We start from the raw sequence: 13,238 nt of genomic DNA on the forward strand, positions 1-13,238 counted from the left end.
AAACAATAACTGGAAAGAGTTGTTAGCTATGGTGGTATCTGAGCTTTGAACACAGCATGGTCTTTCTCTGGGACAGTAGCATTCAGAAGATTTAAGCAACTCAGAGAGGAACTGGAAATTCCTTGAATAATGTTTTTATTTTATACATTTACAAAAACTTTAAGCTTTAAATACACTATTTCAACATGTTGTGCCTGATATCAGAATTTCACCTATTAAAAAAATGCTACAATCCCTAGATTCTAGTAAACTCAACTGTGTTGCTATTCTTATATATTAAATGAATATGGTGCAGTTTATTTGAAGAACCCCTGGACCAGATGGAAAGGAGACCTGCTCACTATTAGTCATAAAATACTGGGAGAATGTTCTCAGAGCACCAAGCTTTATGACTAGGTCAGTGCATTTATATATTACATAGACTGTACCTCACACCATCCAGGATACTCACATTTGGGAAGGATAAGAGTTACAGTTGCCATAAATGTAGGGATGGTAATGGAACTTTTAGGCACCTCCTATCAAAGTGTATAAGGGTGCAATCCCTTTGGGAGAAGATTTGGAAATGTATTACTAGCAATGTAGGGTTGCAGCCCCCCAGTAAAATCCACCATCACTCCCAGTATGCCCATGTCAGACTAGTATTTGTTTGTGAACCCAGTGTCTGATATTCGTCTGTTCTGGAGGCATGTACAGAAAGCTGGCAGACCTAAGGAGACCTCCTGGCATGTAGTGAAGAATACTTCCCTGACCGTGAATCGAACCCGGGTTTTGGCGGATAGATGCTGGATCATACCCACTAGACCACCAGGGATGTCGGTGTTGAAGACAAGTTGTTATGTGCAATCAGAGGAGAGTGCGGCAGTAGATTGACCAGGCTGATACTGGATTAATACTGTAGATATATAATAAAACACTCTTCTTACTGTAACCGGAATTCTGGAGTGGTAGATCTTGTCAACGTATTCACCAGGCTGAAACTGGATTGTCACTGTAGTCCAGGATCTAGGAGCACTCAGATGGTAGCAGGACGAGATGCAGACAAAACACCGGAATGGGTAGTAGGTTATGATACCAGGAATGGCATCAAATGGAGCAGGAACCAGGAACACTCACCATGTAGTGAGAATGGTATACACAGGCGAGTTGTAGATTTGGATAACTGGAACAGGTAGGTATTCTCTGTGCAACTAGTGGGATAGCTGCTTCAGGCATAGACAGAAGCGGATGCTGACCGAACACCGGAATGGATAATGAATGCTGAAACCTGGAGCGGCATCAGTGGTGCAGGAACCAGGAACACTCACCATGCAATGAGAATGGTATACACAGGCAAGTTGCAGATTTAGATAGCTGGAACAGGTTGAGATTTTCTGTGCAGCAAGAGGAATAGCTGCCCCAGGCATAGATGACTTGCAGGAATCCGTATAGCAGAAGGAAACAAAACTGCACAAACTGGATACAAGTAAGCAACAGGAGCTCAGTATAGCTCATTCAGTAGGAACTGAGGTTAGACATTGTACTGGCAATTAGGTAGAGTCAGCAGCTGGGATATATACCCCTGGGTTACCTGGGATAGGCTGAGCAGAGACAGGTGGTACGGTGAGGCTCAGGCTATCACTTGATTGGCTGTTGCAAACAGGTTTTCGGGACTTGTCACTGCAGTAGTCTGTAGCAGGCTTAGATCTTGCTTGAGGCCTAGCAGGCCGAGAAACACTGAAGCCTGTACCTCAGGGATGTGATAGAGAACTCTGGCAGAATCGGTAAGTGACCCGGCGGCAGGGGAAACAGACCCGGGTTGTGACAGCCCACAGTCAATCCACTGTCAGTGGCTTGCCATTGAAAGCGCTTTCTGCTAGTCATACACATGACTTTGGTCTCAGGGAGTGGTTTTCTCCCACTGAGACTGCCAGTCCCAACTGCCATAGCAGAAATCACTGTGACTAGTACTAGAGGTTGCAGCTGATGAGGTCCCTAGATGCCAGGTTTTGGGTGCATGCCCATTGGAACAGAGTCTGGTGTTGATTCTGGACCCTCTTTTAAAAAGGTATCAGCCACCACTGATTACTACTATTGGGATCTCAGTGTTGCTCACCACTCCAACCACTTCTCCTTTTGCATTTTATTTGGCTGATAAAGCAAGTAAAGAGACTTGTTTGTCAATACTTTGATAGCATAAGCCAAGGTTTATATTGCTAGAAGTTGGATGGATCCTACTTTCTCCACCATTTGATACTGGATTACACGTGTAAATGAAGTTGTGGGACATGAGAGATTTCTGCTAGTAGAGAACACCCACTTAGATTTGGAAATATCTGCCATAGATGAATAAAGTTGCCATATGCACAGACGGTGCAATGGTTAGCATTACTGCTTCACAGCACTGAGGTCGAGGCGAGGGTTCAATACCCACTATGGCCCTAATTGTGTGGAGTTTGTATATTCTCCCTTTGCTTGCGTGGGTTTCCTCCGTGTACTCTGGTTTCCTCCCACAGTCCAAAAATATACAGTTGGGTTAATTGGCTCCCAACAAAAGCCAAAAAAAAAAAAATTAAACCTAGTGTGTATGTGTGTGAGCATGTGGTAGGGAATAAAGACTATAAGCTCCACTGGGGCAGGGACTGATGGGAATGGCCAAATATTCTCTCTGTAAAGAGTTGCAGTATATGTTTGTGCTATATAAATAACTGGTAATAAATAAATATATTACGGGCCAATGCTCCATCCTGATTAATGTATGGGCACTCAGGATTATACTGTATAATGAGTTTAAACTTTAATGCACTAATATGTAATATTAAATTCTTTTGGAATACTAATTTGCAACTAATGTTACATGGAATGGATAAATTGTTGTATTATTTACTTGAAAATATAGAAAAAAAAATCTTAAATATTATTCATTTTAATGTTCTTTTTTGAACCCTCGGGGAACAATGTCCCCATCTTAAAAACCCATTATGCTTCCTTTCTGCTTATGTTTGGCAGCCCTTGTGGCTCATATGTTCAGTGCAATATTAAAAGATTGATTTGTACTGTTGGGGATTCACCATTTACCGGGAATATTGTAGCTGTTCTTCGCTGATCCTTCCTAGTGTTTAGGTAACATTGAATATAAAATGTTATAATCCACTAATTAATAGCATATACTAAGAAGAATGCACTGAAGATGACTAATTAATTGCTTTTTCGTTACAAGGATTGAGAAACTTTTTCCATAACATCATGCAAGATCATTAACACCACTCATGTACTGTCTCTGATTAGCTGCATTACAATTACAAATACACATCACATGATACAATTTAGGACAGTGTAAAAAGAATCATCTATCTTTAAGATGATTAGTATTAATGTACCTGAGGAGAACTAACCATATTGGAAGCTAAAAGCAGACTTGTTGCTATTAAGCATCACATGAGTAGTTCCATTTATGAGGGATTCTAAATATAATATTTAAAACATTTTTAATATATAAAGATCGATCATTAGTGGGTGAATATTTATAATTGATGTTGTAATTTTATTGATTAATTGTACTGCTCACAAAAGCATGTATTCATACATTTTAAGGTGAGTACATTCATTAAGATTTTAATGGTTTATGTGACTTTATGCTGCAGTAAGTGAGTAACAGGAGACCTTATGGTGGTGTTTTATGTGTATTTTTTGTATTGATTGCACCACTGTCAATTACCATTGTCACCATTTACAAATTTCAAGGATCTTTATAAGTGTAATGAGAGTGAGACTGTTTTTGCGGTTTAAGCTGCAAGTTTGTTAAAAAATGGTTCAGCTCAGTCTGGGATTTATTAATTTAGTGCCTGTGTGGAGGATGGTTTATTTCTTTGTTTTTGTGAATAATTTGTCAAGTGCTGGTACTGCCTTAGGATTTGTCAATGGGAGTGGAGGGCACACTGCCAGTTATTATTATTATTTAGCTACAGCGGCGGCTCCTACCTTTAAATTTGAGGAGGGCTGCCGCTGTATGTGATTATATATGATTTCATCACTCAGACCTTTGTCGAATTTCATACACTTCCAGCATGCCCATCAATTTTTGCACATACTCAGTCGCACTAAAACAGCTTGTAGGGGCAGCATAGTCTGCAGTCCCGAGAAGCACTGTGTCACGGCTGCCGACACTTGAGACTCCTGGAAGGAGTCAGGCCTACTGGGGACTATAAACTGAGGTGGTTTTAGAAATTACCTGTTCATGGAATCTCAGTAACACGGAATAAAAGTAAATAGAATTTATTCACAGGCAAAATATATAGCAACGTTTCACATAAAGTCTCAACAGCACAAAAGTTCAGATATGCAGTAGTCAATATAGGAGTAAACCCCCATATGTAAATAAAGTCTCTGATACTAATGTGGTGGGGAACCCCGAGTTCAATATGAGGCTAAGACCTCAGGATGGTATAAAGGACGTTACTAGGGTTGAGCCCTGTAGCGTGATGAAAATCCGGAACAGTGTTGAGCCCTGCAAAGCAGTGGAGATCCGGAACAGGGTTGAGCCCTGAGACGTGGTGAAAATCGGAGGCAGGGTTGAGCCCTGTGATGTGAAGCAGGGCTGAGCCCTGTGATGCAGTGAAGATCCGTGACAGGGATGAGCCCTGTGATGTAGTAAAGATCCGGAGCAGGGTTGAGCCCTGTGATGTAGTGAGTATCTGGAGCAGGGTTGAGCCTTGTGATGTAGTGAAGATCCGGGACAGGGTTGAGCCCTGCGGCGTGATGAGGATCCGAAGCGGGGTTGAGTCCCGCGATGCACGAAGGGTCCGGTGACAATAACTGTAACGGTGCAGTTGACAACTGTAGTAGAGGTGAGTTCAATGTCCACGGAAGTAGAAGACAACAGGCAGAGTAAATAATCCAGCAGGGGATGCAACCACAGTGATGGAGCAGGATAACAATACTTAGGCTATAGCAATGCTGAGCTCTGTAGTGCGGCTGGTAACCAGTATCAGAAGTTTAACCGGAACACGGGCAGAGATATAACAAAGTCCACAGCAAACCACAGATACAGTAGGGATCTGGCAGGAGTCCAAGAAAGACCTGAAAGTAACGTTGCACAGACACTGAGACACAGTTAGTAACAGGCTTTATACTATGGGTCTGTGATCCATAGGAAGTTCAGAACATGTGACCCAAATGGAATCAGGTTTGAAATAATAAGCAATCAGAAATCCCACAACCTGACAACACCTTTGAGAGAGATGATCATTTTAACTTTCTATCCCCTGTATGTGGGGAATGCCAGCAACCAGGATAGCTCCTCCAAAGACCACAATGGAACTTTGGCAAATGTAGTTTATCTTTATGTACTGAGATAGTCAGAGTCCTGACACACTGTAAGCCCGATGGTTAGAAGTGTGGGCTTCCTGCTGGAAGATCTTAGTGCTGCTAATCACACACCTGACTTGCAGTCCCAGGGGCAGGAAACGCTTTCCCCTGGGACTTCCAGCCTGGTATGACATTAGCACTAAGAGCTTCCAATAGGAAGAAGCTACTACTTGAACACTCCTTCATAGGGCACAGTCTATCTAAAGGGTCTGGGACCATCTCCTACACTGCCAGTGCCACTAAGTAGTGAATGCTGCCAGGACTGGGGCTCAGTGGGGATAGTGTGCAATGTAGGATTTTACTTGCTGCAGCTCTGCAGCCCATAATTAAAATCTGCCACTGTTTATATATATTACACGGTGCACTGAGTATGGGAAGTGATTTGTCTCATTTGATCATACTTGCCTATCTGCCGGAATGGCCAGGAGGCTGCCGAAAATTGTGTGGCACTCCCAGCCACCCGGAAATGCAGCCAAATCTCCGGTCTGGTCATCTACCCCCCTGAATCTCCCCCCACACACACACACCCACAGTCGGGTACGTGATGGCGTGATTCATGGCCACGCCCCCTGTTTCACAATGCCGGTAATCTCGGCCTGTGTAGCGCAGATGGGGCCACAATGACGCAATCGGTCATGCCCGCCGCTCCATCCCTTAATGCCGAATAATGTTCCTGGCCATGTCCTTTATGCCGTGCCATGTCCCCCGCTATGCTGGCCTTTCAGCCTCAATGTTGGCAACCCTGCATTAGATGAGAACCAATCTAATCTAGATCTGGTGCCAAGCTGAAGTCCTTTTGAAGAGGAGGGTCAATCATGTATGGCAAGAAATGTGCTTAAAAGTATGTGAAAGGATTTTGATCCCTTATCTCAGTGAAATAACATTGCATCACAAAATAAAACCTGGTTTCTGCACTACTTCATAAAATGAGACATGCCAGTTTTTTCCCCACAAACCTATACTACCTGGCAGAAATCCTGGCCATTTATCAAGGTCTGACAAACATTTCTGTGTATATCAGCCTTGTCACAGGAAACATTATGCTGACGTAGCGATCATTAAACTTTCTTAACAAATGATTGCACAACAAGCTTTCCTCTATTTGGCAACTCTGAAGTTAAAAAGTAGTAATATATCACATGTCTAGTGGCAACCTTAGAGAATTTCCATCAGATACAACTTAAACCGTTGTACATAAAACTCCTATGGGGTAGATTTTATTTTCCATTTTAGGACCAAAAAGACTAATGGTGCATACACACGGTCAGATTTCTTGGTCGATTTAAACGATAACGATATCATTTGATCGTTTAAATCGACCTTTTTTGCCCCCTCAAACGACCAAATGATCAAACAATGCGTGGGCACGGATGGTCGATATCGATATCGTTGATCGAGGCTCATTATAGTAGTTAGGGGAATGGAGCATGTGCTGGATGTTCGATAACGATCATCCAGCACATGTAGGACGATCAGACAACGATATCTTATTGTTGTCTGATCTGACCGTTTGTACGGTCCATAATGATAGTTTCTGAGAAATCTTCTGAAAAAAAACAAAACAAAAAAACAAAGTATCATTTTTTTGGGCACTGATATTGATGTTGGAATGTTATCCAAGCAAAAAGTGGCAAAATACAGTTCTGTATGTTCAGCACAGAGGTGAGAAAACCCTCAAGGCGTTATTATGTCATATATTAAAGGATGTAGAGAGAACAGAGTTGAAATGATGCAAAAAAGTAAAATGAATAGTTTGTGCTTTCTTAGGTGGCACATACTAATAGATCATGGATCTCATCTGCGGGATAGTCATGCTAAAGCGTCAGTTATCTGACTATCTGGTCTTCTCCAACAGGCACAGTGCAAAAGGATGATTGTACTTGGTATTCCACCTCACAGACAGTACTGCACGCCTGCAGCTGTCACTAAGTGGTTTTCCAGGTGCCTTGCCAGACTTCTCATTTGAGGATACCATAAGATGTAAGATTCTCTTTGCAGTCTATTATATTTCAAAACTAGTAGTCAATATAAGTTGAACTCTGAAAAAACATTTGTTTCCAGGGGTGTCATGTTTTTACTTAGAGGGAAATATCTGCATGCAAAAACATTATAAATATAAATTATTTAAAATATAAACTTATTATAATATTACAAATTATTAGAAAATGTATTAAAAAAGCAAGGTTGAGAAAAGCTGAAATCATTTGACTTTTATACCACTTTTACACTAAAATCCTGGTTCTGAGTTCTGACCCAGTATTTGGAACATGTTTCCTACCCGTGACAGACCCCGTTTATTTTGTGGCTCCAACCTGGGTTACTCCCGGTTCAGGCCATTTACACCGCACACAGGGCCTGATTCAGACCCGCTCGCGAGCGCTGAGCGCTCGCAAGCGGGTCGATGGTGCCCTAGTGCGCATGCGCACGATGGAGGCTGCTCCATCGTACGCATGCACGAGACCCGGCTAGCGACGGGGAAGCCGTCGCTCCGGGTCTCGCACCAAAGGGGGCGTGCTGTCGATGTTGATTCGTCGGTGGGCGTACCGGGGGCGTGGCTGCCAGACGGAGGTGTTCCCATGGGAACGCCTACCGTCTGGGTCCGGCCCCACTGACATCACTAGTGATGTCAGTGGGAGTGATTTTGGCTCTGATAGAGCCAAAATCACTCCAGGGCTTGCGGTCACCGAGACCCTACCGCAGGGTCTCGTCGCAAGCCCGTCGCAAGTCCGACTATCTTTTTGGCCGCTCGCATATGCTGTGGGGGGTCACCCACAGCTATGCGAGCGGCCATGAGGCCGCTCCAAGTTTAGGTAGGAGGGCCCTGATTCAGAGCGAGCGCTCTGGTCAGAGCGTCCGGCTCTGAATCAGGCCCACAGTGTTAACTCTTCTGCTGGTGCTTGGAGATTACATCATCTTCAATCGCTGGTGAACCGGCTGTTCCTATGCTGTGAACGGGACCCTAGTCATGACCCAGGTTACCCGTTTACGAAGTCCTGTACCCCAGGTCCTTCCCAGGTCCAAACCTGCTCGCTACCTGGGTTCGATTGCCGGGTCACCGGACCCAGCTTATTTTTCGGGGACCCATTTACACTGAGCCGTAAGCAGAGTTGACACGGCATTAACACAGGTTATTTGGCCACTGTAAAAGGGGTATTATTCAATATTATACTTCATGGTACAGCTCAGGTCATGGTACAGCTGTGGTGCAAGTAGAACATGCTCTTTGTCCCAACAAAAAATGTTTATGATTATGACTGTGCTGAAACCAGTATCTGGTTATGCCGAAAGGCAGAGCATCCCCAAAGTTCCTCTGCAGTATTTAAAAAATATATATGTTCTATTGCTGCAGTGAACAATAACAGATAATACTTTGGGGGCTATTTCATAAATAGACCCATTAGAGCCCCAGCACATTGCTTGTTTTAGGTTACTTTTCTTGGCTTGACAACATTGCCCCCAGCGTCGTGTTGTTTTACAGCAAAGATAATACAAGAAGCAAGTGGTGACTTATCACTGTTACAAGTCAATTAAGTCAACACAAAAACAGTTTTTTTCTGTCCTTGGAAACAGCACCACCTTGTGTTAAAACACAGAATTATAAAACATTTGAATTACTGTTGAGATATATCAGTTTTAAAGAGATTGGTTAACAGGATATTCATAAAGGCTTGGTAAGACATTGAAACATTTATCACACTTAAGGGGGGTATCCACTAGGTGATTTTAGCAAGCGATTGCACGATAACGACGTCGTTATCGTGCAATCGCTTGCAAATCGTGCATGCATCGGGCATGTTTTGGTCGAAAGCGACCAGCAATGCGCGTGCACGCTAGTTGCTTCGAACATCCGACCTCGCCCGTACATGCTGGTCAACCTGACGATCCCGTCTAGGCACATCACTAGATATACAAACGAGAGCACGATTGCAATGTCGTAATCGTACTCTCGTTTGTATATCTAGTAGTGGATATGTACCTTTACAAGGTCCACAGTCAGCAAGGACCAGAGCTGAATCCCTGTCATTTCCAATATCTGTTTCCATAATTAGGGTTAGTTGAATCCCCTCATTTTACACCTGTTGAAAAGATGTAGCTTCAACTTTTCTGTGGCCTTATATCTTATGTACCAAGAATCCTGACACCATAAGTGCTTCCACATCTTGGGTACTTGCACACTACATACGTTAGTTACAGTAGTTCATCTGATTGCTCATTATGCAAAATACTGGTTTATGCCTTAACATGTCCCACACAGATTTGTTGCTTGTGGGCAACAGTCCACATCTTCACTCACACACCAGCTGCTCCACAAATTATTTAGTTGTTAACTATCCAGTTGTCATATTTCCAGTCACTGCTTAGAGCAAGTCCCAGATAACAGTGTCAGGAAGTAAAGAGCCTGTAGTCTCTTGAATAAGCCATAAATTAAGCAAATTGGCTGGATCCTTCTTTTCCTGTATGATATATTACTGATGTATTACTGTTTATGGCTGTATTGCTGCAGCAACTCACACTTGTTCTTTAGCTCTTATGTGGAAATTCAGTTCCATTTGATGTACTGCTATGCATGCTTAAGTTATTTTGATCACATATAAGCCTTATAAGGACATTGTGAGGACACTTATCTGCCATTTTGACAGTTGCTCATGTAGGCGAGGGATCGCTGTCAGCAGGGACGCCGCAATGTGGTCAGCCGGCCCTGCACGGCAGGGAGGCACTGGGCTTGAAGCGCCTTCTCCATTTGCCGGACGTCTGCTGAGATTTTGTTACCAGCAGGCCACCGGTGGCTTCTTTCCTACAGCCGGACTGAGCTCCACCTTCCAGCTCCCGCAGTAAGTGTAGGGAGAGATGTCTTGACATACCTCCCACAGTGCGTGTGGGCATTTCATAATAGGCACTACTACAGTGGGCATTGCATAAGGGGCACTACTACTGTAGGCATTATGTGTAAAGGACACTACTACTGTGGGCATTATGTGTAAGGGGCACTGCTACTGTGGGCACTGCGTGTAAGGGGCACTACTACTGTGGGCATTATGTGTAAGGGACACTACTACTGTGGGTATTGCATAAGGCAGTGGTGTCACAAGGGAGGTGCAGGCCACACCCGGGTTTCACCCGCCGGGAGGTGACACCAAAGTGACGACACCCCTCAGTGATAGGAGCTTGGTCCTGCACTGTAGCATTACATGCAGCACTCGGCTCCTGACACAGTGAGAGAGCCGGCACTTAACACAGGCTGGTCCCCGGGAGCAGCCCACACCTCTTTTTGGACAGGAATTCCAGGATGAATGTTTTGGAAGAAAGTGCTTAGCAACAGATGGGGATGGTCAGTATCAAGACCTGCCCCCCAATGGGTGTAGTCTGGGAGGTATTGGTTGGAATGGAGATGTAGTTATGAGAGCCACCGGTCTCAATACCAACATCCAAATCCCAGCAAGGGACTTAAGATAGGCGTTGAAGTCCCGAGGCCTATTTTAATCCTAATGCCAGAACGCCGAAGGATGCTGGACCGAATGAGGTAAGTCCGGCGTGCCCTTAACTTTATCTGTGCGAGGGAGGGAGGGTTAGGTTTAGGGAGTGCAGCGGGGTTAGGGTTAGCTTTTGGGGGGAGGTTAGCTTTAGGCACCCCTAGGTGGGAGGGTTAGGCACCCCCCAGGAGGGTTAGGTGTAGGGTGCGGTAAGGGGGGATTAGGGTTAGGCACCCCCAGGGGGAGGTTAGGGTTAGGCACTGGGGGGAAGTTAAGGTTAGGCACCACTAAGGAAGGGTTAGGGTTAGGTGGGGAGATGGGTAGGTATAGGGTACTCACTTGCCCTGTCGGGATCGTCTTCCTTTGGGGCTGCCAGCGTCGGGATATGAACCAGCCACCGGGACTTCATACCCATTCCATTGGAATGCTGACAGCAGAATAACAAAGGTCTCATTATTGTTTATCGTCACAATTCCATATTTCAGTTTGCTGTTCAGGTGGGAATAAAGCTGTCCACAGAGCACATAATCACTAGAGGTCTGAGGACAGAAGCAGATCAGGTACATATCCTTAGTGCATTCAGATCAGAAAAGATCCATGAATTACCATATAGACTTGAGATAGTGGAATCATTTGCTTGTGATGATCTCCTATGTAATTTCTGACAAAAGTTTGTGTTATAGCCAAAAACTTTGAAGGATGTAACTTTGAACTGCTTTATACAGGGTTTCACTCGCTATTGGCCCCAAAGTTTTCCTTATAACTTTTAAAGTAAGTGGCGTAATTCTGACCTCCAAACTCCTCAATAAATTGTCTTTGGCATGTCTTTATCGACTCAGTTTTCCGTCTGGACAATAAATGCGCGTTGTTCAGTTGTAGTTCATATAGGCGCGTAACACCCAGACATGATGAATGTGGATGCCACAGTACAGAACACCTCTGTCAGAAGCAGTGGCAGCTCCAGAGGTGGGGCTGCAGTGCAGTCCAAAATTCACATAGGGGAACCACACTAACTGCCATCCTCACTGGCATCCTCACTGGCAGTTGGTGTGGCTCCTCTATGTGAATTTTGGACTGCACTGCTGACTAGGGTGGAGAACAGCTGGCCTTCACTTTGTGCATGTGTAACAGCTGTTCTGGATGCTAATGGTGAACACTTTCAACACTTGCTATGACTTCCTCATGTTTCTCATAGACCAAGGTTTGTCTGTTTCACTTTTCATTAAATTACGTCACTTATTTAACTTGAAAGTTATAAGAAAAACTTTGGGGCCAATAGCGAGTGAAACACCCTGTAGAAAAACATGTTTACAATGTTTTGGTAAATGGATTATCACAGGTCTTGATGTTACCTTCTGTTGGTACATCTGAGTGCAGTCAGCAGCACTCTTGTTTCTTCACCGTTTCACAACAAAGCAGAGAGGCCAGGATTTCTCCCCCAGAGACAGACAGTAATCATACCTGAAGTTGTAACAAAATAAATTTGTATTTATTACTAAGAATTCCATCATAAAGGAAAAGGTGGGGCGTATGACTTGAAATATTTCTTATGGCAAGTTAAAGTGGTTTAGGCACAAAGTGCAATAAAGCAGGATTACCCCAATCACAATAATGGCACTTGATAATGTAACAGTTTACTACTGCTATACAATGCTACTACTAAACAGGTATGTTACTATACTATGTGTCTGTATCTGTATGCTAATGCTGTGATTGATTCTGAGCATGCTCATATTCCCACCCTCAGTGGTGCTAATTGGTGGATGCACCATCAAAGCTTACACCAGCCCTATGGCAGGTGCATTTTCTCTATGTGAACATGGCATCGTGTGTCAGCACTACTATGTCTTTAGTTGCAAGCAATGTCAGCGACATGCCTGCATCTGAATAGCCCCCCCTTCCTTGTTACTTCCAAGGAATGCCTACTGGAATCCCCATTTCCTGCATTCAAAATCATCTCCTGGCGGTAACCATTTGAACACATGTGCAGTGCAACTTGGACACATGTGCAGACTTACATCATTGGCCAACTGCGTGCGGCATCAACACTGCTTCCACCACTGAATAAGACCCTTTGTGTGCACAACTTATTGTCCAAACACTTCATGTTACAGCACTGTTAAAAATAAACTTTAAAACCTTTGCGGTTTTAATAGCAATTGTACATCATGCGTACAACATTAATAAATGCCGCTATGCATGCGATAAGTGGCAAGATATATTGCATGCAATATGTGATGCTTGCTACATCCCGCCCCAAGAGTTGAACTCAGTGGAGTTTAGGCTTCTATTCCAATAGGTGGACACAGCTGACACTAGAACAGTGAAGTTTGGTTGTGGCACTACAAGTCTCAGCAACCCTTTGTCTACTCATCTGCAGCAAACATTCACTCTAGCCTAAGGTCAATATGCATTTGATTT

The sequence above is a fragment of the Taudactylus pleione genome, unplaced genomic scaffold, assembly GCF_031769625.1.
Source record: "Taudactylus pleione unplaced genomic scaffold, aTauple2 ptg000040l, whole genome shotgun sequence".
Lineage (NCBI taxonomy): Eukaryota > Metazoa > Chordata > Amphibia > Anura > Myobatrachidae > Taudactylus > Taudactylus pleione.